Raw genomic sequence first — 17,778 nt, forward strand, 5'->3', positions numbered from 1 at the left:
CACAAAATGAAGATTTCATTATAACTTGACATTCTGAGTTCATTTCATGAATCCTGCGCTTCCCCTACAAGAGTTCGACCTACCATTATAGGAAAACGTGTTTTCGTGAAGAAATCATGAGAAACTAACACAAAATGAAGATTTCATTATAACTTGACATTTGAGCTCATTTCATGAAACCTGCGCTTCCCCTATAAGAGTTCGACCTACTATTATAGGAAAACGTGTTTTCGTGACGAAATCATGACAAACTAACACAAAATGAAGATTTCATTATAACTTGACATTCTGAGTTTATTTCATGAAACCTGAGCTTCCCCTACAAGAGTTCGACCTACCATTATAGGAAAACGTGTTTTCGTGAAGAAATCATGACAAACTAACACAAAATGAAGATTTCATTATAACTTGACATTCTGAGTTCATTTCATGAAACCTGCGCTTCCCCTACAAGAGTTCGACCTACTATTATAGGAAAACGTGTTTTCGTGAAGAAATCATGACAAACTAACACAAAATGAAGATTTCATTATAACTTGACATTCTGAGTTGATTTCATCAAACCTGCGCTTCCCCTATAAGAGTTCGACCTAACATTATAGGAAAACGTGTTTTCGTGAAGAAATCATGACAAACTAACACAAAATGAAGATTTCATTATAACTTGACATTCTGAGCTCATTTCATGAAACCTGCGCTTCCCCTACAAGAGTTCGACCTAACATTATAGGAAAACGTGTTTTCGTGAAGAAATCATGACAAACTAACACAAAATGAAGATTTCATTATAACTTGACATTCTGAGTACATTTCATGAATCCTGCGCTTCCCCTATAAGAGTTCGACCTAACATTATAGGAAAACGTGTTTTCGTGAAGAAATCATGACAAACTAACACAAAATGAAGATTTCATTATAACTTGACATTATGAGTTCATTTCATGAAACCTGCGCTTCCCCTACAAGAGTTCGACCTAACATTATAGGAAAACGTGTTTTCGTGAAGAAATCATGACAAACTAACACAAAATGAAGATTTCATTATAACTTGACATTCTGAGTTTATTTCATGAAACCTGCGCTTCCCCTACAAGAGTTCGACCTACCATTATAGGAAAACGTGTTTTCGTGAAGAAATCATGACAAACTAACACAAAATGAAGATTTCATTATAACTTGACATTCTGAGTTCATTTCATGAAACCTGTGCTTCCCCTATAAGAGTTCGACCTACCATTATAGGAAAACGTGTTTTCGTGAAGAAATCATGACAAACTAACACAAAATGAAGATTTCATTATAACTTGACATTCTGAGTTCATTTCATGAAACCTGTGCTTCCCCTATAAGAGTTCGACCTAACATTATAGGAAAACGTGTTTTCGTGAAGAAATCATGACAAACTAAAACAAAATGAAGATTTCATTATAACTTGACATTCTGAGCTCATTTCATGAAACCTGCGCTTCCCCTACAAGAGTTCGACCTACTATTATAGGAAAACGTGTTTTCGTGAAGAAATCATGACAAACTAACACAAAATGAAGATTTCATTATAACTTGACATTCTGAGTTCATTTCATGAATCCTGCGCTTCCCCTACAAGAGTTCGACCTACCATTATAGGAAAACGTGTTTTCGTGAAGAAATCATGACAAAGTAACACAAAATGAAGATTTCATTATAACTTGACATTCTGAGCTCATTTCATGAAACCTGCGCTTCCCCTACAAGAGTTCGACCTAACATTATAGGAAAACGTGTTTTCGTGAAGAAATCATGACAAACTAACACAAAATGAAGATTTCATTATAACTTGACATTCTGAGTTGATTTCATGAAACCTGCGCTTCCCCTATAAGAGTTCGACCTAACATTATAGGAAAACGTGTTTTCGTGAAGAAATCATGACAAACTAACACAAAATGAAGATTTCATTATAACTTGACATTATGAGTTCATTTCATGAAACCTGCGCTTCCCCTACAAGAGTTCGACCTAACATTATAGGAAAACGTGTTTTCGTGAAGAAATCATGACAAACTAACACAAAATGAAGATTTCATTATAACTTGACATTCTGAGTTCATTTCATGAATCCTGCGCTTCCCCTACAAGAGTTCGACCTACCATTATAGGAAAACGTGTTTTCGTGAAGAAATCATGACAAACTAACACAAAATGAAGATTTCATTATAACTTGACATTCTGAGTTCATTTCATGAATCCTGCGCTTCCCCTACAAGAGTTCGACCTACCATTATAGGAAAACGTGTTTTCGTGAAGAAATCATGACAAACTAACACAAAATGAATATTTCATTATAACTTGACATTCTGAGTTCATTTCATGAAACCTGCGCTTCCCCTACAAGAGTTCGACCTACCAGTATAGGAAAACGTGTTTTCGTGAAGAAATCATGACAAGCTAACACAAAATGAATATTTCATTATAACTTGACATTCTGAGCTCATTTCATGAAACCTGCGCTTCCCCTATAAGAGTTCGACCTACTATTATAGGAAAACGTGTTTTCGTGAAGAAATCATGACAAACTAACACAAAATGAAGATTTCATTATAACTTGACATTCTGAGTTCATTTCATGAAACCTGCGCTTCCCCTACAAGAGTTCGACCTAACATTATAGGAAAACGTGTTTTCGTGAAGAAATCATAACAAACTAACACAAAATGAAGATTTCATTATAACTTGACATTCTGAGTTCATTTCATGAATCCTGCGCTTCCCCTACAAGAGTTCGACCTACCATTATAGGAAAACGTGTTTTCGTGAAGAAATCATGACAAACTAACACAAAATGAAGATTTCATTATAACTTGACATTCTGAGTTCATTTCATGAAACCTGCGCTTCCCCTACAAGAGTTTGACCTAACATTATAGGAAAACGTGTTTTCGTGAAGAAATCATGACAAACTAACACAAAATGAAGATTTCATTATAACTTGACATTCTGAGCTCATTTCATGAAACCTGCGCTTCCCCTATAAGAGTTCGACCTACCATTATAGGAAAACGTGTTTTCGTGAAGAATTCATGACAAACTAACACAAAATGAAGATTTCATTATAACTTTACATTCTGAGTTCATTTCATGAATCCTGCGCTTCCGCTACAAGAGTTCGACCTACCATTATAGGAAAACGTGTTTTCGTGAAGAAATCATGACAAACTAACACAAAATGAAGATTTCATTATAACTTGACATTCTGAGTTCATTTCATGAATCCTGCGCTTCCCCTACAAGAGTTCGACGTACCATTATAGGAAAACGTGTTTTCGTGAAGAAATCATGACAAAGTAACACAAAATGAAGATTTCATTATAACTTGACATTCTGAGTTCATTTCATGAAACCTGCGCTTCCCCTACAAGAGTTCGACCTACTATTATAGGAAAACGTGTTTTCGTGAAGAAATCATGACAAACTAACACAAAATGAAGATTTCATTATAACTTGACATTCTGAGTTGATTTCATCAAACCTGCGCTTCCCCTATAAGAGTTCGACCTAACATTATAGGAAAACGTGTTTTCGTGAAGAAATCATGACAAACTAACACAAAATGAAGATTTCATTATAACGTGACATTATGAGTTCATTTCATGAAACCTGCGCTTCCCCTACAAGAGTTCGACCTAACATTATAGGAAAACGTGTTTTCGTGAAGAAATCATGACAAACTAACACAAAATGAAGATTTCATTATAACTTGACATTCTGAGTTCATTTCATGAATCCTGCGCTTCCCCTACAAGAGTTCGACCTACCATTATAGGAAAACGTGTTTTCGTGAAGAAATCATGACAAACTAACACAAAATGAAGATTTCATTATAACTTGACATTCTGAGTTCATTTCATGAAACCTGCGCTTCCCCTACAAGAGTTCGACCTACCATTATAGGAAAACGTGTTTTCGTGAAGAATTCATGACAAACTAACACAAAATGAAGATTTCATTATAACTTGACATTCTGAGTTCATTTCATGAATCCTGCGCTTCCGCTGCAAGAGATCGACCTACCATTATAGGAAAACGTGTTTTCGTGAAGAAATCATGACAAAGTAACACAAAATGAAGATTTCATTATAACTTGACATTCTGAGTTCATTTCATGAATCCTGCGCTTCCCCTACAAGAGTTCGACGTACCATTATAGGAAAACGTGTTTTCGTGAAGAAATCATGACAAAGTAACACAAAATGAAGATTTCATTATAACTTGACATTCTGAGTTCATTTCATGAAACCTGCGCTTCCCCTACAAGAGTTCGACCTACTATTATAGGAAAACGTGTTTTCGTGAAGAAATCATGACAAACTAACACAAAATGAAGATTTCATTATAACTTGACATTCTGAGTTGATTTCATCAAACCTGCGCTTCCCCTATAAGAGTTCGACCTAACATTATAGGAAAACGTGTTTTCGTGAAGAAATCATGACAAACTAACACAAAATGAAGATTTCATTATAACGTGACATTATGAGTTCATTTCATGAAACCTGCGCTTCCCCTACAAGAGTTCGACCTAACATTATAGGAAAACGTGTTTTCGTGAAGAAATCATGACAAACTAACACAAAATGAAGATTTCATTATAACTTGACATTCTGAGTTCATTTCATGAATCCTGCGCTTCCCCTACAAGAGTTCGACCTACCATTATAGGAAAACGTGTTTTCGTGAAGAAATCATGACAAACTAACACAAAATGAAGATTTCATTATAACTTGACATTCTGAGTTCATTTCATGAAACCTGCGCTTCCCCTACAAGAGTTCGACCTACCATTATAGGAAAACGTGTTTTCGTGAAGAAATCATGACAAGCTAACACAAAATGAATATTTCATTATAACTTGACATTCTGAGCTCATTTCATGAAACCTGCGCTTCCCCTATAAGAGTTCGACCTACTATTATAGGAAAACGTGTTTTCGTGAAGAAATCATGACAAACTAACACAAAATGAAGATTTCATTATAACTTGACATTCTGAGTTCATTTCATGAAACCTGCGCTTCCCCTATAAGAGTTCGACCTAACATTATAGGAAAACGTGTTTTCGTGAAGAAATCATGACAAACTAACACAAAATGAAGATTTCATTATAACTTGACATTCTGAGTTCATTTCATGAATCCTGCGCTTCCCCTACAAGAGTTCGACCTACCATTATAGGAAAACGTGTTTTCGTGAAGAAATCATGACAAACTAACACAAAATGAAGATTTCATTATAACTTGACATTCTGAGTTCATTTCATGAAACCTGCGCTTCCCCTACAAGAGTTCGACCTACCATTATAGGAAAACGTGTTTTCGTGAAGAAATCATGACAAACTAACACAAAATGAATATTTCATTATAACTTGACATTCTGAGCTCATTTCATGAAACCTGCGCTTCCCCTATAAGAGTTCGACCTACTATTATAGGAAAACGTGTTTTCGTGAAAAAATCATGACAAACTAACACAAAATGAAGATTTCATTATAACTTGACATTCTGAGTTCATTTCATAAAACCTGCGCTTCCCCTATAAGAGTTCGACCTAACATTATAGGAAAACGTGTTTTCGTGAAGAAATCATGACAAACTAACACAAAATGAAGATTTCATTATAACTTGACATTCTGAGTTCATTTCATGAATCCTGCGCTTCCCCTACAAGAGTTCGACCTACCATTATAGGAAAACGTGTTTTCGTGAAGAAATCATGACAAACTAACACAAAATGAAGATTTCATTATAACTTGACATTCTGAGTTCATTTCATGAATCCTGCGCTTCCCCTACAAGAGTTCGACCTACCATTATAGGAAAACGTGTTTTCGTGAAGAAATCATGACAAACTAACACAAAATGAAGATTTCATTATAACTTGACATTCTGAGTTGATTTCATCAAACCTGCGCTTCCCCTATAAGAGTTCGACCTAACATTATAGGAAAACGTGTTTTCGTGAAGAAATCATGACAAACTAACACAAAATGAAGATTTCATTATAACGTGACATTATGAGTTCATTTCATGAAACCTGCGCTTCCCCTACAAGAGTTCGACCTAACATTATAGGAAAACGTGTTTTCGTGAAGAAATCATGACAAACTAACACAAAATGAAGATTTCATTATAACTTGACATTCTGAGTTCATTTCATGAATCCTGCGCTTCCCCTACAAGAGTTTGACCTACCATTATAGGAAAACGTGTTTTCGTGAAGAAATCATGACAAACTAACACAAAATGAAGATTTCATTATAACTTGACATTCTGAGTTCATTTCATGAAACCTGCGCTTCCCCTACAAGAGTTCGACCTACCATTATAGGAAAACGTGTTTTCGTGAAGAAATCATGACAAGCTAACACAAAATGAATATTTCATTATAACTTGACATTCTGAGCTCATTTCATGAAACCTGCGCTTCCCCTATAAGAGTTCGACCTACTATTATAGGAAAACGTGTTTTCGTGAAGAAATCATGACAAACTAACACAAAATGAAGATTTCATTATAACTTGACATTCTGAGTTCATTTCATGAAACCTGCGCTTCCCCTATAAGAGTTCGACCTAACATTATAGGAAAACGTGTTTTCGTGAAGAAATCATGACAAACTAACACAAAATGAAGATTTCATTATAACTTGACATTCTGAGTTCATTTCATGAATCCTGCGCTTCCCCTACAAGAGTTCGACCTACCATTATAGGAAAACGTGTTTTCGTGAAGAAATCATGACAAACTAACACAAAATGAAGATTTCATTATAACTTGACATTCTGAGTTCATTTCATGAAACCTGCGCTTCCCCTACAAGAGTTCGACCTACCATTATAGGAAAACGTGTTTTCGTGAAGAAATCATGACAAACTAACACAAAATGAATATTTCATTATAACTTGACATTCTGAGCTCATTTCATGAAACCTGCGCTTCCCCTATAAGAGTTCGACCTACTATTATAGGAAAACGTGTTTTCGTGAAAAAATCATGACAAACTAACACAAAATGAAGATTTCATTATAACTTGACATTCTGAGTTCATTTCATAAAACCTGCGCTTCCCCTATAAGAGTTCGACCTAACATTATAGGAAAACGTGTTTTCGTGAAGAAATCATGACAAACTAACACAAAATGAAGATTTCATTATAACTTGACATTCTGAGCTCATTTGATGAAACCTGCACTTCCCCTATAAGAGTTCGACCTACTATTATAGGAAAACATGTTTTCGTGAAGAAATCATGACAAACTAACACAAAATGAAGATTTCATTATAACTTGACATTCTGAGTTGATTTCATGAAACCTGCGCTTCCCCTATAAGAGTTCGACCTACCATTATAGGAAAACGTGTTTTCGTGAAGAAATCATGACAAACTAACACAAAATGAAGATTTCATTATAACTTGACATTCTGAGTTCATTTCATGAATCCTGCGCTTCCCCTATAAGAGTTCGACCTACTATTATAGGAAAACGTGTTTTCGTGAAGAAATCATGAAAAACTAACACAAAATGAAGATTTCATTATAACTTGACATTCTGAGTTCATTTCATGAATCCTGCGCTTCCCCTACAAGAGTTCGACCTACCATTATAGGAAAACGTGTTTTCGTGAAGAAATCATGACAAACTAACACAAAATGAAGATTTCATTATAACTTGACATTCTGAGTTCATTTCATGAAACCTGCGCTTCCCCTACAAGAGTTCGACCTACCATTATAGGAAAATGTGTTTTCGTGAAGAAATCATGACATACTAACACAAAATAAAGATTTCATTATAACTTGACATTCTGAGCTCATTTCATGAAACCTGCGCTTCCCCTATAAGAGTTCGACCTACTATTATAGGAAAACGTGTTTTCGTGAAGAAATCATGACAAACTAACACAAAATGAAGATTTCATTATAACTTGACATTCTGAGTTCATTTCATGAAACCTGCGCTTCCCCTATAAGAGTTCGACCTAACATTATAGGAAAACGTGTTTTCGTGAAGATATCATGACAAACTAACACAAAATGAAGATTTCATTATAACTTGACATTCTGAGTTCATTTCATGAAACCTGCGCTTCCCCTATAAGAGTTCGACCTACCATTATAGGAAAACGTGTTTTCGTGAAGAAATCATGACAAACTAACATAAAACGAAGATTTCATTATAACTTGACATTCTGAGTTGTTTTCATGAAACCTGCGCTTCCCCTATAAGAGTTCGACCTACCATTATAGGAAAACGTGTTTTCGTGAAGAAATCATGACAAACTAACACAAAATGAATATTTCATTTTAACTTGACATTCTGAGCTCATTTCATGAAACCTGCGCTTCCCCTATAAGAGTTCGACCTACTATTATAGGAAAACGTGTTTTCGTGAAGAAATCATGACAAACTAACACAAAATGAAGATTTCATTATAACTTGACATTCTGAGTTCATTTCATGAAACCTGCGCTTCCCCTACAAGAGTTCGACCTACCATTATAGGAAAACGTGTTTTCGTGAAGAAATCATGACAAACTAAAACAAAATGAAGATTTCATTATAACTTGACATTCTGAGCTCATTTCATGAAACCTGCGCTTCCCCTATAAGAGTTCGACCTACCATTATAGGAAAACGTGTTTTCGTGAAGAAATCATGACAAACTAACACAAAATGAAGATTTCATTATAACTTGACATTCTGAGTTCATTTCATGAAACCTGCGCTTCCCCTATAAGAGTTCGACCTACCATTATAGGAAAACGTGTTTTCGTGAAGAAATCATGACAAACTAACACAAAATGAAGATTTCATTATACCTTGACATTCTGAGCTCATTTCATGAAACCTGCGCTTCCCCTATAAGAGTTCGACCTACCATTATAGGAAAACGTGTTTTCGTGAAGAAATCATGACAAACTAACACAAAACGAAGATTTCATTATAACTTGACATTCTGAGTTGTTTTCATGAAACCTGCGCTTCCCCTATAAGAGTTCGACCTACCATTATAGGAAAACGTGTTTTCGTGAAGAAATCATGACAAACTAACACAAAATGAAGATTTCATTATAACTTGACATTCTGAGCTCATTTGATGAAACCTGCGCTTCCCCTATAAGAGTTCGACCTACTATTATAGGAAAACATGTTTTCGTGAAGAAATCATGACAAACTAACACAAAATGAAGATTTCATTATAACTTGACATTCTGAGTTGATTTCATGAAACCTGCGCTTCCCCTATAAGAGTTCGACCTACCATTATAGGAAAACGTGTTTTCGTGAAGAAATCATGACAAACTAACACAAAATGAAGATTTCATTATAACTTGACATTCTGAGTTCATTTCATGAAACCTGCGCTTCCCCTACAAGAGTTCGACCTAACATTATAGGAAAACGTGTTTTCGTGAAGAAATCATAACAAACTAACACAAAATGAAGATTTCATTATAACTTGACATTCTGAGTTCATTTCATGAATCCTGCGCTTCCCCTACAAGAGTTCGACCTACCATTATAGGAAAACGTGTTTTCGTGAAGAAATCATGACAAACTAACACAAAATGAAGATTTCATTATAACTTGACATTCTGAGTTCATTTCATGAAACCTGCGCTTCCCCTACAAGAGTTTGACCTAACATTATAGGAAAACGTGTTTTCGTGAAGAAATCATGACAAACTAACACAAAATGAAGATTTCATTATAACTTGACATTCTGAGCTCATTTCATGAAACCTGCGCTTCCCCTATAAGAGTTCGACCTACCATTATAGGAAAACGTGTTTTCGTGAAGAATTCATGACAAACTAACACAAAACGAAGATTTCATTATAACTTGACATTCTGAGTTGTTTTCATGAAACCTGCGCTTCTCCTACAAGAGTTCGACCTACCATTATAGGAAAACGTGTTTTCGTGAAGAAATCATGACAAACTAACACAAAATGAAGATTTCATTATAACTTGACATTCTGAGTTCATTTCATGAAACCTGCGCTTCCCCTATAAGAGTTCGACCTACTATTATAGGAAAACGTGTTTTCGTGAAGAAATCATGACAAACTAACACAAAATGAAGATTTCATTATAACTTGACATTCTGAGTTGATTTCATGAAACCTGCGCTTCCCATATAAGAGTTCGACCTAACATTATAAGAAAACGTGTTTTCGTGAAGATATCATGACAAACTAACACAAAATGAAGATTTCATTATAACTTGACATTCTGAGTTCATTTCATGAATCCTGCGCTTCCCCTACAAGAGTTCGACCTACCATTATAGGAAAACGTGTTTTCGTGAAGAAATCATGAGAAACTAACACAAAATGAAGATTTCATTATAACTTGACATTTTGAGCTCATTTCATGAAACCTGCGCTTCCCCTATAAGAGTTCGACCTACTATTATAGGAAAACGGGTTTTCGTGACGAAATCATGACAAACTAACACAAAATGAAGATTTCATTATAACTTGACATTCTGAGTTTATTTCATGAAACCTGCGCTTCCCCTGCAAGAGTTCGACCTACCATTATAGGAAAACGTGTTTTCGTGAAGAAATCATGACAAACTAACACAAAATGAAGATTTCATTATAACTTGACATTCTGAGCTCATTTCATGAAACCTGCGCTTCCCCTATAAGAGTTCGACCTACTATTATAGGAAAACGTGTTTTCGTGAAGAAATCATGACAAACTAACACAAAATGAAGATTTCATTATAACTTTACATTCTGAGTTCATTTCATGAATCCTGCGCTTCCGCTACAAGAGTTCGACCTACCATTATAGGAAAACGTGTTTTCGTGAAGAAATCATGACAAACTAACAAAAAATGAAGATTTCATTATAACTTGACATTCTGAGTTCATTTCATGAAACCTGAGCTTCCCCTACAAGAGTTCGACCTAACATTATAGGTGTGCCGTCTGAAATAGCAAAAGATGTTTTGTTAGTTTGTTCCTCTTCGCATACCGTAGTTTTCCTAGGTTACGTCAGTTCTAGACGTATTCAGAGACAAGCTGTTGTTTTCTTCCTCTCCGTTAACTTTCTTCAGCCCATAAAGAACATATGTCTGTAAGTACGAAAAGACATTAATTGTATTGCTTACTTTAAATACTTACCTGATAAGTTAAGTTACTTGTGACCTAAATAAAAGGTAATGTACACAATGATGTGTTAATCGCGCTACAGTGTAATGGGATTTTCAATGTATCAGCGTCCCGCTAGTAGGTAATTTGGCCGTTTATAAGTGTATCGTATTTATTGTATGGATTAATTTGTAATGTATGTATTATTTGTTCAGTTTCACAGTGTATCTTTTAGTAAATATCTCAAACGGCAAGATGCTTCCTGGATGTTTATTGGAGGAGCTTGTTAGCTATCTGTCAAGCTAAAAAAAGCTGCGTATTAACATTAGCAAGGACAGAATAATAGGAAAACGTGTTTTCGTGAAGAAATCATGACAAACTAACACAAAATGAAGATTTCATTATAACTTGACATTCTGAGTTCATTTCATGAATCCTGCGCTTCCGCTACAAGAGTTCGACCTACCATTATAGGAAAACGTGTTTTCGTGAAGAAATCATGACAAACTAACACAAAATGAAGATTTCATTATAACTTGACATTCTGAGTTCATTTCATGAAACCTGCGCTTCCCCTACAAGAGTTCGACCTACCATTATAGGAAAACGTGTTTTCGTGAAGAAATCATGACAAACTAACACAAAATGAAGATTTCATTATAACTTGACATTCTGAGCTCATTTCATGAAACCTGCGCTTCCCCTATAAGAGTTCGACCTACTATTATAGGAAAACGTGTTTTCGTGAAGAAATCATGACAAACTAACACAAAATGAAGATTTCATTATAACTTGACATTCTGAGTTGTTTTCATGAAACCTGCGCTTCCCCTATAAGAGTTCGACCTACCATTATAGGAAAACGTGTTTTCGTGAAGAAATCATGACAAACTAACACAAAATGAAGATTTCATTATAACTTGACATTCTGAGCTCATTTCATGAAACCTGCGCTTCCCCTATAAGAGTTCGACCTACTATTATAGGAAAACGTGTTTTCGTGAAGAAATCATGACAAACTAACACAAAATGAAGATTTCATTATAACTTGACATTCTGAGTTCATTTCATGAAACCTGCGCTTCCCCTATAAGAGTTCGACCTACCATTATAGGAAAACGTGTTTTCGTGAAGAAATCATGACAAACTAACACAAAATGAAGATTTCAATATAACTTGACATTCTGAGTTCATTTCATGAAACCTGTGCTTCCCCTATAAGAGCTCGACCTACCATTATAGGAAAACGTGTTTTCGTGAAGAAATCATGACAAACTAACACAAAACGAAGATTTCATTATAACTTGACATTCTGAGTTGTTTTCATGAAACCTGCGCTTCCCCTATAAGAGTTCGACCTACCATTATAGGAAAACGTGTTTTCGTGAAGAAATCATGACAAACTAACACAAAATGAAGATTTCATTATACCTTGACATTCTGAGCTCATTTCATGAAACCTGCGCTTCCCCTATAAGAGTTCGACCTACCATTATAGGAAAACGTGTTTTCGTGAAGAAATCATGACAAACTAACACAAAACGAAGATTTCATTATAACTTGACATTCTGAGTTGTTTTCATGAAACCTGCGCTTCCCCTATAAGAGTTCGACCTACCATTATAGGAAAACGTGTTTTCGTGAAGAAATCATGACAAACTAACACAAAATGAAGATTTCATTATAACTTGACATTCTGAGCTCATTTGATGAAACCTGCGCTTCCCCTATAAGAGTTCGACCTACTATTATAGGAAAACGTGTTTTCGTGAAGAAATCATGACAAACTAACACAAAATGAAGATTTCATTATAACTTGACATTCTGAGTTGATTTCATGAAACCTGCGCTTCCCCTATAAGAGTTCGACCTAACATTATAGGAAAACGTGTTTTCGTGAAGAAATCATGACAAACTAACACAAAATGAAGATTTCATTATAACTTGACATTCTGAGTTGATTTCATGAAACCTGCGCTTCCCTTACAAGAGATCGACCTAACATTATAGGAAAACGTGTTTTCGTGAAGAAATCATGAGAAACTAACACAAAATGAAGATTTCATTATAACTTGACATTCTGAGTTCATTTCATGAATCCTGCGCTTCCCCTACAAGAGTTCGACCTACCATTATAGGAAAACGTGTTTTCGTGAAGAAATCATGACAAACTAACACAAAATGAAGATTTCATTATAACTTGACATTCTGAGTTCATTTCATGAAACCTGCGCTTCCCCTACAAGAGTTCGACCTACCATTATAGGAAAACGTGTTTTCGTGAAGAAATCATGACAAACTAACACAAAATGAAGATTTCATTATAACTTGACATTCTCAGTTGATTTCATGAAACCTGCGCTTCCCCTATAAGAGTTCGACCTAACATTATAGGAAAACGTGTTTTCGTCAAGAAATCATGACAAACTAACACAAAATGAAGATTTCATTATAACTTGACATTCTGAGTTCATTTCATGAAACCTGCGCTTCCCCTACAAGAGTTCGACCTAACATTATAGGAAAACGTGTTTTCGTGAAGAAATCATGACAAACTAACACAAAATGAAGATTTCATTATAACTTGACATTCTGAGTTCATTTCATGAATCCTGCGCTTCCCCTACAAGAGTTCGACCTACCATTATAGGAAAACGTGTTTTCGTGAAGAAATCATGACAAACTAACACAAAATGAAGATTTCATTATAACTTGACATTCTGAGTTCATTTCATGAAACCTGCGCTTCCCCTACAAGAGTTCGACCTAACATTATAGGAAAACGTGTTTTCGTGAAGAAATCATGACAAACTAACACAAAATGAAGATTTCATTATAACTTGACATTCTGAGTTCATTTCATGAATCCTGCGCTTCCCCTACAAGAGTTCGACCTACCATTATAGGAAAACGTGTTTTCGTGAAGAAATCATGACAAACTAACACAAAATGAAGATTTCATTATAACTTGACATTCTGAGTTCATTTCATGAAACCTGCGCTTCCCCTACAAGAGTTCGACCTACCATTATAGGAAAATGTGTTTTCGTGAAGAAATCATGACAAACTAACACAAAATGAAGATTTCATTATAACTTGACATTCTGAGCTCATTTCATGACACCTGCGCTTCCCCTATAAGAGTTCGACCTACTATTATAGGAAAACGTGTTTTTGTGAAGAAATCATGACAAACTAACACAAAATGAAGATTTCATTATAACTTGACATTCTGAGTTCATTTCATGAAACCTGCGCTTCCCCTACAAGAGTTTGACCTAACATTATAGGAAAACATGTTTTCGTGAAGAAATCATGACAAACTAACACAAAATGAAGATTTCATTATAACTTGACATTCTGAGCTCATTTCATGAAACCTGCGTTTCCCCTATAAGAGTTCGACCTACCATTATAGGAAAACGTGTTTTCGTGAAGAATTCATGACAAACTAACACAAAACGAAGATTTCATTATAACTTGACATTCTGAGTTGTTTTCATGAAACCTGCGCTTCCCCTATAAGAGTTCGACCTAACATTATAGGAAAACGTGTTTTCGTGAAGAAATCATGACAAACTAACAGAAAATGAAGATTTCATTATAACTTGACATTCTGAGTTCATTTCATGAAACCTGCGCTTCCCTTACAAGAGTTCGACCTAACATTATAGGAAAACGTGTTTTCGTGAAGAAATCATGACAAACTAACACAAAATGAAGATTTCATTATAACTTGACATTCTGAGTTGATTTCATGAAACCTGCGCTTCCTCTATAAGAGTTCGACCTAACATTATAGGAAAACGTGTTTTCGTGAAGAAATCATGACAAACTAACACAAAATGAAGATTTCATTATAACTTGACATTCTGAGTTGATTTCATGAAACCTGCGCTTCCCCTATAAGAGTTCGCCTAACATTATAGGAAAACGTGTTTTCGTGAAGAAATCATGACAAACTAACACAAAATGAAGATTTCATTATAACTTGACATTATGAGTTCATTTCATGAATCCTGCGCTTCCCCTACAAGAGTTCGACCTACCATTATAGGAAAACGTGTTTTCGTGAAGAAATCATGACAAACTAACACAAAATGAAGATTTCATTATAACTTGACATTCTGAAATCATTTCATGAAACCTGCGCTTCCCCTACAAGAGTTTAACCTACCATTATAGGAAAACGTGTTTTCGTGAAGAAATCATGACAAACTAACACAAAATGAAGATTTCATTGTAACTTGACATTCTGAGTTTATTTCATGAAACCTGCGCTTCCCCTACAAGAGTTCGACCTACCATTATAGGAAAACGTGTTTTCGTGAAGAAATCATGACAAACTACTGTAACACAAAATGAAGATTTCATTATAACTTGACATTCTGAGTTCATTTCATGAAACCTGCGCTTCCCCTACAAGAGTTCGACCTAACATTATAGGAAAACGTGTTTTCGTGAAGAAATCATGACAAACTAACACAAAATGAAGATTTCATTATAACTTGACATTCTGAGTTCATTTCATGAATCCTGTGCTTCCCCTACAAGAGTTCGACCTACCATTATAGGAAAACGTGTTTTCGTGAAGAAATCATGACAAACTACAGTAACACAAAATGAAGATTTCATTATAACTTGACATTCTGAGTTCATTTCATGAAACCTGCGCTTCCCCTACAAGAGTTCGACCTAACATTATAGGAAAACGTGTTTTCGTGAAGAAATCATGACAAACTAACACAAAATGAAGATTTCATTATAACTTGACATTCTGAGTTCATTTCATGAATCCTGCGCTTCCCCTACAAGAGTTCGACCTACCATTATAGGAAAACGTGTTTTCGTGAAGAAATCATGACAAACTAACACAAAATGAAGATTTCATTATAACTTGACATTCTGAGTTCATTTCATGAAACCTGCGCTTCCCCTACAAGAGTTCGACCTAACATTATAGGAAAACGTGTTTTCGTGAAGAAATCATGACAAACTAACACAAAATGAAGATTTCATTATAACTTGACATTCTGAGTTCATTTCACGAATCCTGCGCTTCCCCTACAAGAGCTCGACCTACCATTATAGGAAAACGTGTTTTCGTGAAGAAATCATGACAAACTAACACAAAATGAAGATTTCATTATAACTTGACATTCTGAGTTCATTTCATGAAACCTGCGCTTCCCCTACAAGAGTTCTACCTACCATTATAGGAAAACGTGTTTTCGTGAAGAAATCATGACAAACTAACACAAAATTAAGATTTCATTATAACTTGACATTCTGAGCTCATTTCATGACACCTGCGCTTCCCCTATAAGAGTTCGACCTACTATTATAGGAAAACGTGTTTTCGTGAAGCCATCATGGTAATACTTTATAACGTTCCTTTGTAAGGCATTTACAAGTGATTAGTTAATGATGAACTAATTATTTACAAAACATTCATAAATGATTAAGTGATATGCTAACAGTTTGTGTATGTTTTGTTAATACATTTACAAGTCATTTACAAGTGATTAGTTAGTGATGAACCTACCATTTACAAAACATGACTGCATTCAAAAAGGAATGATAAATATGTTAATCATATTTTGATAAATATGTTAATCATGGTCGGTTAAAAAGCACAAAAATGCAATTATGCTAAAGCTCTTTTTTTAAGAATAATAAATTATTTGGAGTCAAGTGAATCAACGTGTAAATGACTTACAGTTAGGGGATTACAGTGGGTTGTGTTAAACCCTTTCTTTCATCAGCATAGTCTTGGAGAGTGTGGGATCTAGTGATAATGTGAACCAGTTTCACCTTCCACAGCGTTACAGCGTTAACATACTCCATGTGTCAAAGAACACATCTGTCTGCAGTCAGCCCTTACATTGCAGCACACGTTTTACTCATCATTCGTAGATCTTTCTTACCTGTTTCAAATCATCTGTAGCTGTACACAAGGCATTTACAACACTTTCTGCATCCCCTAATCTAAAGTGTAAACTACTCATCACTTGTAAATGTTTTACTCATCATTCGTAGATCTTTCTTACCTGTTTCAAATCATCTGTAGCTGTACACAAGGCATTTACAACACTTTCTGCATCCCCTAATCTAAAGTGTAAACTACTCATCACTTGTAAATGTTTTACTCATCATTCGTAGATCTTTTTTACCTGTTTCAAATCATCTGTAGCTGTACACAAGGCATTTACAACACTTTCTGCATCCCCTAATCTAAAGTGTAAACTACTCATCACTTGTAAATGTTTTACTCATCATTCATAGATCTTTCTTACCTGTTTCAAATCATCTGTAGCTGTACACAAGGCATTTACAACACTTTCTGCATCCCCTAATCTAAAGTGTAAACTACTCATCACTTGTAAATGTTTTACTCATCATTCGTAGATCTTTTTTACCTGTTTCAAATCATCTGTAGCTGTACACAAGGCATTTACAACACTTTCTGCATCCCCTAATTACTGTAACACGTACAAAAAAATATAATTTCTGCTATTCCTGACCTATTACAATGTCAATAAGTAAATCATTTGCAAATCTTTGTAAAGATGATTACTGTAAGCTGCAAAACAATCACTCTTTAACAGTGTACAAGTATGAGGAAATAATGCATAAT

The 17,778-nt window shown here is 35.0% G+C and overlaps 1 protein-coding gene across 1 annotated transcript in view; it reads left to right on the top strand.

The window, feature by feature from the left end:
- The window catches only part of LOC140578879 (uncharacterized), a 170,131-nt gene that overhangs the window by 124,833 nt on the left and 27,520 nt on the right, over positions 1–17,778 (top strand). The window lies entirely within an intron of this gene.

The sequence above is a fragment of the Paramormyrops kingsleyae genome, chromosome 16 (genome assembly GCF_048594095.1).
Source record: "Paramormyrops kingsleyae isolate MSU_618 chromosome 16, PKINGS_0.4, whole genome shotgun sequence".
In the NCBI taxonomy this organism is placed as follows: Eukaryota; Metazoa; Chordata; class Actinopteri; order Osteoglossiformes; family Mormyridae; genus Paramormyrops; species Paramormyrops kingsleyae.